The sequence below is a fragment of the Conger conger genome, chromosome 10, assembly GCF_963514075.1.
Source record: "Conger conger chromosome 10, fConCon1.1, whole genome shotgun sequence".
Lineage (NCBI taxonomy): Eukaryota > Metazoa > Chordata > Actinopteri > Anguilliformes > Congridae > Conger > Conger conger.
In genome coordinates this window covers 33,450,145-33,465,228 of record NC_083769.1, presented here as the reverse complement: position 1 = coordinate 33,465,228, position 15,084 = coordinate 33,450,145, and the positions used below count along the sequence as shown (strand labels likewise).

The following is a 15,084-nucleotide window of genomic DNA, read 5'->3' as shown; positions in this document are numbered from 1 at the left end:
AAGTGCCCTGCATTTCCATTTTGCTGTGTTAGGATGTGAAAGCTTTAAAGCTCAACATCTCAAACTACTCAGAACCCAGATTGTGACAAAATTCCTATTCATAGCAGCCAGCTTTCACAAAGAGCAATGAGTTGTAGGGGTTAAAAGAACAGCACCAAAGAGTAGTGGTTATGGAAATGGTTAATTGCCATTTCTGGCATGAATCATGCATGTGGCTGCCATTTGCTTTAGCATAAATGATAAACTGCCTTGCATTAATGCAGTAAATCTTTTTTTTTTTTTCATACAAGACATACAACACCAAACAAAAGACCAGTTGATCATGTCTGGGACATAAACGTAATTACACGAATGGCTGCACTGAGCTGTGACACAGAAATATGACATAAAATAAATTCCAGGGCGAAGCAGATCATTAGCGCTGCCGCTAGCAGATCCATCACATTACCGATGCGTCTCCCCGGGTCTAATCTCATCCAGCCCCTAAATCCAATTGACCCTGAACAAGCAACAGCACTGATTTGATTAGAGCCTGCGATTCCAAACGGCAAAGTCCCATCATGAAGTGCGTCTGACATTTATGTGCCTTTAGTTTATTGCAGGCTTGCATGTATAAATAGATGAATGAGGAAATGTAGTGAGGTCATGGCTGAAGAGAGGTTAGGAAATAAACACGAGCGCGCTGGGAAACATGAACTTGCGGTGCAGACGCAGGAGGTGTTGATCGACTCTGACGCTGGAAATAAAATGCATCCTGAAGAGTGTGCTCAGGAGTTTTATAAATTAAACGTCCCTGCATTTATGACAAATGTGGTTCATTTACAACTGCAACACTTAATATATGATCCATCTGCAAAGTACTGCCAAGCCATTCCCAAATTGTAATTTTAACTAGCGAATATAGTACATAACATTTTTGTCAATTTCACTCAAGATGTGTAAAAAATTTGAGCATTAAGAACAATGTTCTCTTTGTCAGATTTGATGCATATCAGTGCACCTTTTATCTGAACAAGTACAGTAGTTGACTAAAATGTATCATGTTGGACTTACACAATTAAATATATTTTAATGACTAAATAAAGTCAAAAATGTATATTGATGCCACACTGAACCAATGTAATATCTTGTGGTGTATTATTATCAAACATACCAGACAATTATATTCAGCAGTTAATATTACATATTCTACACATCCAGAGATTGCTTTTTTTAGCCATGTGATTGACAAAGCCATCTATTTGTCTGGATTTACACACTAGCGCTTACAAGATACAGGGATTCACCAGCTCATTTGCACAGACTGCACAATAAACCAGCAGCTACCATTCCATAATGTCACAGATAACAGAGCGGAGTTGGGGGTGGAGACACCACCACACCACAATGAGGGGGATTCTTCCAGAAAAAGGCAGCTTAACCTGCAGTGTGAATGGGATTTTCCCTCACTGCCCCCAACCCCCCTCCTCATTTCTCTCACCTTCCGCAGCACACTCCTTCCCCCCACCTCCCTTCTCTTGCCCTTGGCTCTTTCCCCAATCTCACGCACCTCTCCTCCAGCCACCCCCCAGCGTCTCCCCTCTCCCCGCCACACTCAGGCCTCTCTGCCCGGGCCCGCCTGGGCTCCAGGGGTCACTCCCAGGGCTCTGAGTGCTGGGGTCAGGGGAGATAATCCCCTGGAGAGAGGGGCCCCGGGGGCAGTGCTGCGGTGCGCCCTGGGGTCCACTTACCAGTAATCCGCTCCGGCTTTGATGCAGGAGAGGACTGGAGCCTGTTCCTCCATCCCAGCGCCCCACCGCCAGGTACGGGGTCAACTCAGGGGGATTACCACACCCTTAAACATGGCAGGGGCTTAACGTCGCTGTCACGCTCACCTGGACGTGAGGCAGCGCAGCCCTGCGTGACGTGCCTTTCCCCGAGCGGAGCGTGCCCAAAACTCCACCCAGCACCCCGCAGGTCACGCGCAAATGACCCCAGAGCGAGGGGCTCCCCGCCCGGCTGGTTCAGCCAGCATCATTCCCTCTTAGAGGCAGAGGCAGGGTCAGATCCCTACCACAGAAATGCAGAGCTAGTTTTCTCTCACATCCATTGCAATTTAAGGGCGGTTTTGAGGTGCCCAGGCCATAATAAATTAGGCTGGCAATGAATCAGGTTTATAGTCTCCCTTGTTCTGTCAAGACTTCCAGTCTAATCTAGAAACCAGAGCTAGAATTCCTTGAAATTCATACAGGCTAACACTGCCGTTCAGCATGTTATCTTCATTATTCCCAGAAGCGACATGCTTATCAGTTTCAACAGATGTTCAAAACCCTTAAAACCTGACATTTGATTACTATCAGTATTGCACAGTAACAGTAAAGAATGCTCTCTCCTGAAAGAATCTCAATGATCTCCAACATCCCCAACATGCTCCGCTGTGCTCCCTGCCCCCTCTCCTGGATGATTGTGGCCTGCTGAACTGCCTTTATTCCTGGTGAGGGACAGCATGTACTTTCTTAAATGTTATGATTCAGTGACAAGGGCCGTCGAGGCGATGCAGCGCCAAGGCCGAAATGCTCGGCCTCATTACGAGAAAAACAGATGAAGGCGTCGGAAAGCTGTTTCCAAAAGCCACTGATCCAAACAGACAGGTTCAGTCAACGCACAGAAAATGAAATGAATAGCGGAGAGGTCTGACAGCTTGCTGACACCCTGGGGAAGCAGCTCCATCTCTCCCAGCACACTCAGAGATGAGGGGATTTAAGCAGAGCGTTCTGTTCCCCTGCAACAGGTACCTGCTCCCCGTTAGTGGGCAAAGGTATAAAACTATCTCTGCTGAACACGATACCTCCACAAACAGTGAAACTCACGGGAAAAACATGCATACTGTATGTACAAAGTCACATGAGCTCATACGCACACATGCAAACTCTGTCTCTCGTATGCACGCACAAACACACACATGCTTGTAAGCAGACAGGCACACTAAGCTTTTAACAACTGTATTCGGGTTAAAGGTTTATTTAATCGTTTACATTTGGATAAAAGCTGAGGGAGGGTTCGAGTAGGCTATAAACTCACAGACTTCAGGTGTACCCAGGGTAGCACTGGAGAAAGAGCAGAATTCCCCTGCTTTAATGCTTTAAAACATAATTAAAGGCAATTGGAGGCCTTGGAGAGTGATGGATGATGGTGTGCCCATGACAAGTCTAGGTGTTTGGGGGGGATATCCAGACCCCACACATTGCCACCAAACCCTCCACCAAGACTTACTCAAAGCAAATCCACACTCCAAAGCTGCTTTAAAGGGGTTCAGCTTGCTTTTATTAAAGCTTTCTGACATGCGAGATTGACACAAGGAGTGGAATATACTACCATTGGGAAACACCCTTTGGGAAAACACCCTTTATCAGGGCATAGAACAGCTATGATTAAACTGCGTTAAAATGAAAGACCACTGCTAGAATTGAGGCTGGCGTGTTCACATGGTGACTGACAGAGCTCTGCTGTACTCTCTCCCACAGCATTAAAACAGCTTGTCTGGAATTAAGGTACACTTGTACCAAAAATAGCAATCTGCTATATCTGCTGCCAGTTAGTGAGCTGATAAAGCAACTTGAAACACATGCAAACACTTGTACACACAAAAAAACTCCTACACAAGTGTAGTATTCCACTCATGCAAACACACATATCCAACACTACAACACTGACACACAGTGAACTTGCAAACACCCCTAGTTCTCTGGTAGGAACAGCTGAGAGACCAGTTAACCATCTCATCATTTCCAAGGTCACACTGCACTGGCTGGCTGCTCTCTGGCTGGGTTGCCAGTGAAGGCTAATCCACATTTCCCTCAATACACTGGTATGCAATCAGCACTGCATACCAGTTTTACAGTGCCAAAATGACAATTCAGAAGAAAAAGAAAAACTGGATGATAGAAACCAGGGAGCTGATGTAATACTGGGTAAAGCATGCCAAAATAAAAATATAGTTTCTGCCTAAAGGCCAACTCACAATTTGATAGGAGATATTACAAAATCTCGACTGCTGCTTCTTTATCCTGCAGATGTTTGGAGCAAATTATTGTTTATAAGAAGAGCAGAAGAGCGCACATTCCAGGGCTTGGGACCGGTGATGTGTCACTTCTGACAGCTGCTGTTCATTTGTGTGCAACTATCTCTCTTCTGTTCCTCTGTTCCTTTCTTGCCATTGCTGCCTTACCATCTGTGGAAAGTCAGCTATCCCGGAAAAGCCTCTAGATCGCACCTTGCCCTTGGCATTTCCGAAAATTAAACCCGAAAAAAATGCTTTCTAAATGTTGTATTTTATGGTCAGAAGGACTTGTAAGACGTGGGTTTGGAGAGACCTGCTTTTTCAGTAGCGCTAGAACATCTATCCAAAAAGCAAGCTACAGCACGGTGTTTAAAAAAACATGCACTCAGGGAGAGGGAGAAAGAGAAAAAGAGAGTGAGAGAGAGAGAGAATTTGGGAGCAAAGGGTAGCGGGTTTTGCATGGTGGATAAGGAGTCCTCGGAGATGTCTCCTAAATGGGATCTCCATACATGGCACCATGAGGCTGCAGGCCTGGTTGGGAATGATAAATAGGGAGGAGAGAGGGAGATAGGGCAGTCCAACCCTCCTCAGGCTCAGCTCTGCTCCTCTCCACTCCTTCCTCTCCTCTCCTCTCTCTGAACCGTCTTTCCATCACTCAGCTAACGGGGGAAGTGTTGGGGGGGGCGGTTCATCAACAAGCAGTCACCTGTGTAATCCATTGAGAAAAAGTCAAGCTGCAATTGCCAACTGCCAATCAGAAGGCAGAATTCAGCTCTTCATAAGACATTGCTGGCTTTGCCCAGAGGACTGGACGGCTGAATGCTGATGGCAATGAAGCATCTAACACAAACCCTTTTGGCCCGTACAGCCTTGGAGGAGAGACGGAGGAACCAGAGTGACCAGATAAAAAGAGCCGCTTATTCTCTTCGCCGTGTTCGTGAGGCCGGCACGGCGGGGCGCAGAGTCCGCGGCGGAATGCGGCGTGAGGTCACGCAGGGAAACGAAACGCAAACCAGGAGGCGCGGCGCGTCGGGTGGGGCGCCGGCGGGGGCTGCCCGTGCCCAGAGAGGAGCGAGACGGGAGGATTAGCAGCAGACGACACTCCTCGTGGGCCACGGGGAAAACAATGTGCACATGTCAGCGCTTCACAAAGGCAGATAAGCAGCCTGGATCCCTGGATAGAGGGAGGAATCCTGCTAATGTCATTAAAACACGAGGAGGTGCTGGCACTAGTGTTGGAGGCTGGGGTTGGAAGCGTGTCTGCGTGTTGGAGTCGGAGTGGGGTAGCGCGCTCCGAATGAGCCGCTGAAGCAAAAGGCAGAGGGGGACACTGTTTTTGGGCCACATGGGAGAAGCTGGTGCAGATGTTGTGATAGTCAATGTCAAAACAAATGAACAGTATAGTCTATGAATATAATACCTTGAAGCATGAAATGGGCCAGGTTCAGTTCACATGAAATATGCAGCAAAGATTTTTCACGCTGTTGTCACAATAAATCAAGATCCTACCTGCTGAGCAACGAGAGGACTGAAAAATCTCACACTTTACTTTAAGGCATACTGAGGTTTTCTTTAAAAATAGCCCACCCCATGGAGGCCACTTTAATGTGGCTTGCAGTAATGTAGCTACACACAATACACAGTAATGGGACCTTTACTCTCAGTAATGGGTCCTATAAGTACACATAGTAATCAGTATAGGGACCATTAACTACATACAGTAAGGCCACTCTCTTTCTTTTATAACCGACAGAAATGATTTGCAGCAGCCAGTTGAAGCCGCAGCAACACCATGATTTCCTATCACAACCCACTGTAAGCCAGTTTTATTTAAGTATAGGCTGGGTTGATGCCGGGACTTTTTTCCAGTGAAATTCTGTTGGAGTTATTTGCTGGTCATTGCTTCAGTCCCACATTGTGATGATTGTATATTAGATTATGAAAACACTGGGAGATTCCAGCTTCGGTGGAAAGGCCCTTAAGGAATACTCAGGCTTAAAATCGGATCTAACTAGGATAATTAAAGCTACAGCATGCACACTAAATTAATATGCACAGAACGATGAGGAGATATACAAATCAGACTGATTAAAACCTACTGGACTGTCTGGCATGTACTATTTGTATGTTTAGTGTGTATAATTATTCATATGTTACTGCTACTTTATCACTTTCAGTTTCATTTAGTTCAGTCATATTTATCAGATAGTGTCATTGTCTGGGTTCTCTGATTAAACTGTTTGTTTTATCTTTTTGACTGCAAAATGAATATCTATTCAGTGTGTTTCATTTTGTCATCGTGTGGCAATCATTTGTCAGTGTCATGAAAAACCTCATGCAGTACCAAAAAATGAGCCCTCACAAACAGAACCTGTTTACTTGTCTCTTTGAAAACAGTATGGTTTTGCCACAGGGGGTTTTAGAAAAAAACTTTATTAGTTGTTGAGTTATAAGGTGTTTACAGAACATAGAGCTGAAAAGCAACTTACAGCAACCGATTTGCAAGATGTTGAGGCGCTGATCTGTGGGCAGTACACTAAATTGCATTGAAATTTGACTGGACGTGAGGATGCAGGGAGATTTCAGACACAGGTTGGTGGAGCAGGCAGGTCAGAGAATGGCTCTCCAAAGCTGTCGATGACCACCGAGTTCCAGCAGACCAGTTATACAAGTCATAAAAACAAGAGAAAGCAATGCTAGGAACATATTTGTTCTCATAAACCCCACAGGTTAGAGTCATGAAATACTGCTTATGCCATATGTAGAATCACATGCACGCAGGGAGACCTGACACACATTGCGTCAATCTGAAATGCCCCCACTGTGGACTTTCCTCAGTGGACCTTCTTTTTTACTCAGAACAAATTGAAACCATGTACATTTCCTAATTTAACACTCCCTGTTCAACACTTGTATAAACAGACCTTTATCGTTCCCCAATGGACAAGCTGACAAAGCCAACCCTGTTAACTGGGATTGATACTGAAGGAAACTTTTACTGAAACAACCACTACATATTCACAACCCATGCTTTCTTTTCTCCTCACCCTAAAGAGAGGTATATTAGTCTATTACGTGATCTAATGACTTTAACAGTTCCCATGGTAAGCCTCAATGCAACATACATAAAACCACACCAGGGTCTCGCGGTAAATTGACCTGTAGCAAGGCACACTGTACACATTCATACATCACTGGGCCTACTGCAGTGTTTACGGACACGGGCAGGAGAGGCCTCCTCCATCATGCATGCATGGACATCCTTCCCATTAGGAGCACACGCTGTTCCTGCCAACGGTCACTGCATTGAAGCTAGTGGCATGGGGTGCGCTGGCTGGTGCTTGCGCAGTAGTATGTGTGGCCTTGAGGGCTGTGAGTGACAGAGCCCTGCTCTGGGCTACCAGGGAGGGGAAGGATGGAGAGAGGGAGGGGTCCAAGCACTGCAAACATATAATAAAGGACTCTCTGAAAGTGGCTGGTGTGTGGGGTTGTCACAGCAAGCAGAGGACAATTATGGCTTTCATTGCAGGCAGTCAAATTGATGCCATGAAGCAAATAAGGGGTGTTCTAGGTGTCACACCTCACAACAATTCTCAAAACAACAAAACACTCAACATAAACATGCCACCGGGCACACACGTTCAAGTGCATAGGCTCACGTAGTGTACACACGTCCATCAGCTGACCCGAAGTAGAACCAGCAGGTTCAACTGCTGCTTTAAAGATCAAACTGCAATAGAAGATGGAACAAGGCTGCTGGCTAAGCCTCCCAGAATGTTGGATGTCTGTGGAATCATTCCGAGAAGTTCCAGAAGAATGCAGTCTGGAATTTGTTTTCTCGTCCAGTCTCTGCCTCAGTGACACGGCCCCCCCACTCACATTTTGCCTGTCTGCAGAATACTGTGCTGCCCACCTCCTCCATAACAATCCGGTGCATTCTTCTTTGTTGATTCATGCCTCTTTTTCCGCCTCTTTGCCCAGTCTTGTTTCCTCCGGTTGGCTGCCCCTTGCACTGGCTTTAAGCACCCTCTCAGCACCCAAAAGCTTGAGGGCATGTCGATAGATCCATCTGAGTGTGACTCTGCCCTGCGCTCTGTGTGAGGTCAGATGTAGTGATTGGAAATGTATTGTGTTACTGGGGAGCCCCAGGGATTCATTTTGCTGCATTAAGGCATGGGTCCCACAGCTCGTCCCAGCACAATGGGAACCAGTCTGTTGCTATCAACGATCACCTGAGATTCCTCCTCACATAATCGCCTGTGACCCCACATCCAGGCACATAAGGAGACATGAACACTCAATCCCCCTGGTAATAGTTAAAGCACTAGAGGGCAGAGCAAATTGTTTATATAAAACTTTCCATCCCATGTTAAAAAAATTTTTTCTCAAGAACTAGGTCTAGGCTAGGAGGGCTGGACTACTTTCACAATGTACCTACAGTGATACACTTAGATGTCATATTCTATTACTTGCAACCTATCTCACTAAGAATACAGGCCTTAGAAATTTGAATAGCTGCATGTGAATATGCAAATAGTCCCATGCTGCATAGTGTACTGATGAGCATTAGCTAATGCAAAAGGACATCTAAGAGCCATTAGACACAATAATTAATGACTTTTATATGTCAGGCAATGCAGCGGCCAGATTGAAATATTCAGGTCTCAGGTTTTCAATTTCCTTTCTACATCACCATGTCCGTTTTTCTTCATTTCCCCTTCAACATTTTCATCATTCTATGATCCCTATACATTGCAGTTTGAGCTACGGTGGCGTGAAAGCCGTGTGGGGGTTAGGATCACATCAGTAAGTGAGGTAAGGAGGTTTTTACACAGTGCAAACAAGGGCAACAGCAGCCAGGTTTATCTGACAGAGTCACCTTGAGGAGGGAGAGTACCGGGTTTTATGGGGGAGTGAGGTTATTATTTTAACCCAACCCCCACTGTTTCCTTCACAGGTGTGTCAGATGGGCAGATAATAAGACCGCACAGTGTCTAAAGCTGAGAGTCCCCACCCACCGACGGCTGATTGTACGACTACTGCTCCCCTGAGGGTGTTTATCCTCGCCCCAAAGACCCAGAAAAGGATACTCTGGATCAGTTTGACAGGCGGGCCGTCACAGGTCCCCGAGGGCCCCATTTCACCACACCGATGGCCCCCAACGTCCCCCATTCTCTCCTTCTTTGCATGTTTTGGAGTTCATGTCTACCAAAAACTTCCGGAAAGTTTTTTTTTCTCTTTGTGAGCGAGTGTGAGGGTGTGCATATACAGCCTGGGCTTATTTTGAGCGTTGCAGGTCATAACAAAAATGTGGGCCTTACATTCATATGAGCTCCATTTCTTCTTGAAGGCCATTACAGGTCACCATTCAGTCTCAATTGGTGGAAATTAAATGTATTAGTGACAAAAATTGGCTTCCAAATGTTGTGTGTTGCAGTTTCTTTGGTCTAGAGTCACACTTCTTCAATTATCAATGAGCTCAGAGAGAGTGACATCAATTGTAGTCAGTGATTCATCAATTGTAGTCAGTGATTCATCAATTGTGGTCAGTGATTCATTGGGTAATGAAATGGCGGTCTGGGGGGAGGGGGACACGTTTGCTTTGGCCCGGTCATCACACGGTTCACAGGTCACCTGCCCCCTTCACTCAGCCAGCGACACAAATCATCGCGCTCTCCTTTCTTACCCCCTTAAGGAAGTGCTCAGGCCTCGTGTAAGAACAAATCCAAACACACCGGCCTGCCCCAACACATCTCCAGGTTATCTGTCAACCCCCCTCTCTCTCCACCCCCCTCCCCCGGCACTCCCCCTCTGCCCTTCGCTCCTCGAACCTTGTAATCCGACCACCGATTGCATTCCGAGGACAGGCAATCAATCGCAGCGCTCACACTCCCTCTTTTTAATCACCCAGGGAGCGCTTCGTCTGGATGGCTGCTCCGGCCCAACCTTCCTGCCGTGTCTAATGAGCCGAGCCTGGGCACGGGTGTGGTGGGCGTTAAACAAACACACCGCTGGACACAAAGGCACCCTCTGTTTGTCCACAGCCGCCACAAGTCAGCGCTCCTTTCACACGTCCTAATCAAGCGCCTCTCATCTACCAGCCGCACTGTGCTTACCTGCAAGTGTTTATCTCAGCAGATAACAAAGGACAACAAAACTGAGGTACTACCTGCTGTGGGCTTTAAGTCTCAGGAGCACAGGTGCTGGTGCACACCCAAGCTCTCTCTCTCTTTCTGTCTCTCTCTCTCCTCTCTCTCTCTCTTTCTCTCTCTCTCTCTCTTTCTCTCTTTTCTTTTCTTGTTTATATTACTCTAAGGCACCTTTTCTGGTATTTGCTCCTGAGGGGCATGTGAGGGTACTTTGTAGGTATCTAAACGGTCTAAACTTTACATTACCCCAAGAAAATGCCATTTCTAAAGGCTAAATAATGTGAATTGATTTTAAAAATCACCAATTACCAGCGAAACGTGGGTTTAAGATGGCACAGTTGGCACTCCTCTCCCACACGACCTGCCCCCCTACCCTCCATTGCCCTCCTCAAAACCCCTCTTCCACACCAGCTGCCCCCGACACTCCACATGCTGCCCAAGGTCCCACTCTCACACCCTCACACCACCTGCGCCCATCCTCTACACACAGTCCCCAACGTCCCCCACACACACCACTTACCCCCACCTTCTGCATACAGTATGCTACTCAATATTCTATCACACATTCTGCTTTTTACTCTCCACGAGGCTCTTTTAATGCTCCCTGATTCTCTACCTCCAGGCTATTACCCTTACCCTTCATGAGTCAGATGTCCCCATTCAGAGCACCTTATTTACTTCACAAACATGACTACAGTATATCCATTGAGATGACCTATTGCCAAATAACTCTTTTCTTAGAAAAATCCCAGTCCAAGTAAAAACTAATTCAAGTCAAACGAACACACATGCAGATAATTGTATTGTATGCCGTGTAAAAAAAAAGCCTCAGAATGGAATAGATTAAAATAATTCAATTACATTCCCACTGTTCTTCCTCTTGTAGGTGACATGAATATTTTTCTGAACTCATGCTCACACCTACCCAATAGATTGGACCAGGCCCAGCCTCTAGTTCACCCTCCCTCCGGATCTGTTACCCTTGGCAGAGCCTGGGAGATTGACAGCGCTAAGCGCCCTGCAGCCTCCGCTCGTGTGGGGTTTTATCACAAGAAAAACCAAATTAGAAATGAAGCAGGGCCGACAACGCACCCCCTACTCCCGCTGGGAGCAGCGCAATTAACGGGCTTTATGGGCTGAGCCTCTCTCTTCTCTCCGCTGAAGAGGATACGCCACGCAGAGCACCCGTCCCAAACGGCCCTGATTACCTTTGGCAGCGATTCCAGAGGCACAGGAGCCACTGGAGGAGGGGAGGGGGGAGAGGAAGCGGCGTTCGGCTAGCATCTGGGGAACAGCGGCGAGGGAGGTGATGGTGGACCCTCCGCACTCCTAATGCGTTTCAGAAGAGGGAGGGGTGCACCAGCACCTTTGTAAAGCCACATTTAGCTGCTCACCCTCCAGCCGTGACCTGCCAGAGCAAGGCTGCTCGGCTAAGACCCAGAGCCTAATTTTATGCTGTACTGACTACAGCAGTGAGCTGAGGTGGCGGTGCACTTAAACAGAGAACGAATCAATCAACATTACACAAGCCCAAATCTCAGAGCCACAGCCAGCTTTATCTGCTCAGTAATCCAGGAAATACTGGCGGGGATTTGCATGTTAAGGGGTGGATGTGAAGGATGGTAGGTAATGTGTAACAGGGGGGAAGGTTTTCTTCCACAGAGTGAGACTTGTTCAATAGGATCCCTGGCTTACCCTGTAATGTGAACATGATACACACACACACAGGGAAGGTCCTCTGGGGCAGGTCAGACCAGGAGCAAGCTGGACAAGAGACTAAGTAACTCTGCCTCAGCCACCAAACCAAGAATTGCTGATCAATTCACAACTGCAAGAAGGTCTGAAGACCACGATCCAAAGCCCTGCTATTCAGAGCAGCAGTATGATGGCCCAGAGCTGAAGGCTCTACCGGCAGTATGACAGGTGGAATGCGCTCACTAGTGCATTACCGGGGCCCCCGTTTCCTTATCTCTGTGGTGCATACCACAGATGCCAAATCCATTTCCACTAAGCCTGAGAAGCCTGGTAAGCACACCCCCTGGGAGAGGGGGGTGGCTGGGAGGTCTTTTGCCCCAGTAATTCCATTTCCATTCTGGTTTCTGCCGCCTCCAAGTTCAAGGTGATGGCATGCCGACCCCCCAGTTCACAGAGACAGTGACCTGACATCCCCCCAGCATGCGGTATAAACGCACGATTACAGCAGCTCAACCCCGACCCCCACACTCTGCTTTGGCTGTGATGGACAGATCTGTGCATTACGGAAAAGAAGAAGAAGCGGGAATAATAAAAAAAGACACTGAATATTTCCAAAGAGACCAGGGGAGCTGTCGCAGCCATATCCAGCCTGCCAAGGTGGTTTAATTTTTCAGCCCCAGGATTATAAATCTGTGTCAGAGTAATTCAGCGCTCCACAGCCTGCCACTGCAAAGTGCCTGCTCTTACTGCAATAGGACAGAGCGAAAATCTCCTTCGCAATCAGTATTAGGCTCCCATGAAAGCATTTGGCCCATGTTTAATTCATTTGATATTAAAAAGTCAAGATGGCTGCACACTCTCTTGCACACCAGTTTAACCTTATTAGAAATAAGAACCTTCATATTCTCTCAACATAAAGGAATGGGTTATGTTTTCAGAAAACCTTTTGTACATCATCAGAAGGTTAGAAGGTTCACTCAAAGTTAAACTGCACATATACTTAAAAATACATGTGAACGGTGTCTAAATCCCTCTGACCCTATAATTCTAAACTAAAAACATTCATTTAAAAATGTTTAGACATGGAGATAAAGTCATTGTTATGAGGATACACAAGGTAATACTCATTATGCAACTTGTAATTTAATTTAGATTCCCTGTCCAAATCAGCGTTACGATCTACAGGACAGAGCACTGTCAGGTGACATACTGCAGAGAGAACATGATGAAAGAACCTACACCACACACATGAAAGATGATTACACACGGACACACAATCACATTCATACACACACACACTCACATACACACTCATACGCTTACTTCAATGTTTGCTGAGGACAATATAAAGCAATTGCAAATTTTGATTTCGCAAAGCCACTCAGAAATGCGGTGGAGTCCTTGAATGATAAAAAATAGACTACTCTATTCAGTGGCCTCTACAGTCCCATTACACATAAAGTACACTAGAGAGGCTGATTCACACTGGCACCAGCACTCTGAATATACAACACATCTAGCAATGATTCTGTTTTTTTCCCCCAATTCAAATAGATGAATATAATGAGCAAATGTGTGTATTCTGTGGCAAAATTCAATATGATTACAAGCGCTCTGCTTATGCTAGACAGCCATGCCTTTTTTCAATTGCTTCTCAAAAAAAAAAAAATCCCATGAAATGTTTATGATGACATCCTTTTGCTTTTTGCATTCAAAGCTGCTTTTGTCTTTCCCCCCCTGCAGCTACCACAAAGTCAATATTTCAGAAGTGCAACAGCACCGATTAAATATTTCAAACAAAGACAAGTGACACTGCTTACGGAGGAGAGCGTCTTCCTCCAATCAGAAACATTCCCTCTGGGCAGCCAGACACTCACCAGAGCTCTGTGCCCACGGACATGTGAGCCCTAAACTTGTTTTTATATGGCCTTCCACACAGACCGCTTCAATGATAGATGAGACGCGTGAGCAGGAAAACATTGCGGTAGAACCAGGGAACGCTTGGAGAAGTGTTAAGGGCCAATAAATTTCATGACCGACGGCTAGGCATTACAGGCAGAGATAATTCTAAGTAAGTGAGACAACTTCAATATGTGTAATTGGTAGTGTAATCTATCGAGGTTTTAGGAGCAGAATACCAAAATGTGAATCAAATATTATCATATATTCTTGGACATTTTCTTGGAAAATCATACAAAATCTGTTTTTGTCTAGCAGTATTACAGAACAAATTAACCTTGAAGTAATTAGTCACATAGGTCATAGCATAATGGCCTGGGCAATTCATAAATCAACCAGTTCACACAGAATTACAAAATCAAAACGCGGACCAAGCCATTGTGAACCAGAGAACCAGCACTTTCTCCACTCTAACAACACTTCTGCCCCATAGCAGCTCCAGAACAGCCCACTGAGGAGTCCCACAGCAATGTGAGAAACACAGGCTGCAACGGTAACATCATCCACTCGCACCCTCACACAGAGAAGAAGAGTCCCAGTCCCTCACCTTTGTACTCTGTGCCTGAGTCTTCAGCACTGTGGTGTGGCTCTTCCGACAGGTGCCATGGTCCTCTCCCCGGGAGCACTGAGCGTTCGCGGTCAGCAGCTGCAGCTGCGTCTCTCTCTCGTCACGGGAGGGAGCAGAGATAAGGATCAGACCACAGCCGAGGGGCAGGCAGGCAGGCGGGCTCACACTGTAACTCCCCTGTGTGTGTGCGTGTGACTCCCAAGTTCCTCAATTCCAGGTCCTCTGCGATGGGATACCAGTGTTCTTTCCTCTTCCTTCTCTTTCTCTTTCTCTTTCTCTCTGTCCAGATACTGTTCCTCTGCCAAGGTTTGAGGGGTGGGATAGCTTAGCCAAGCAGCTTTTCAATCCCAGCAACTCACTCACTCAATCTCTGCTAGTCTCTGTCTCTCTCTCTCTTTCTCTCTCTCTCACCCTATCTCTCTCTCACTCACTCTGGCTCTCTTTCTCACAAGCTGCTCAGTGCTTTCCCTCCCTGCCTCTCTTCCTCCCTCCCTCTCTCAGCCCCTCCCTCCACAGTGGTAGGCTACAATTGGTAGACTGTCCAGAGGTGACTCTCTCTCCCTCTCAGTTTCTCTCGTACTCTCTCTATCATTTTTATCTAACCCTAGTGAGTCGGTTCCATCTCCCCTGCTGCCCATCTGTGAGCGGGGAGTACACCGCGTTCTCTTCCCGTA

General features: G+C 46.6%; 1 protein-coding gene across 1 annotated transcript in view; it reads right to left on the bottom strand.

Moving 5' to 3' along the window:
* The window catches only part of sema3b (sema domain, immunoglobulin domain (Ig), short basic domain, secreted, (semaphorin) 3B), a 43,893-nt gene extending 29,062 nt beyond the window's left edge, over positions 1-14,831 (bottom strand). Inside the window, exon 1 of the mRNA XM_061256976.1 lies at positions 14,390-14,831. The gene's annotated coding sequence lies outside the window, so the exon portion shown is untranslated. The remainder of the gene's footprint in view (positions 1-14,389) is intronic.
* Between the last annotated feature and the right edge of the window lie 253 nt (positions 14,832-15,084).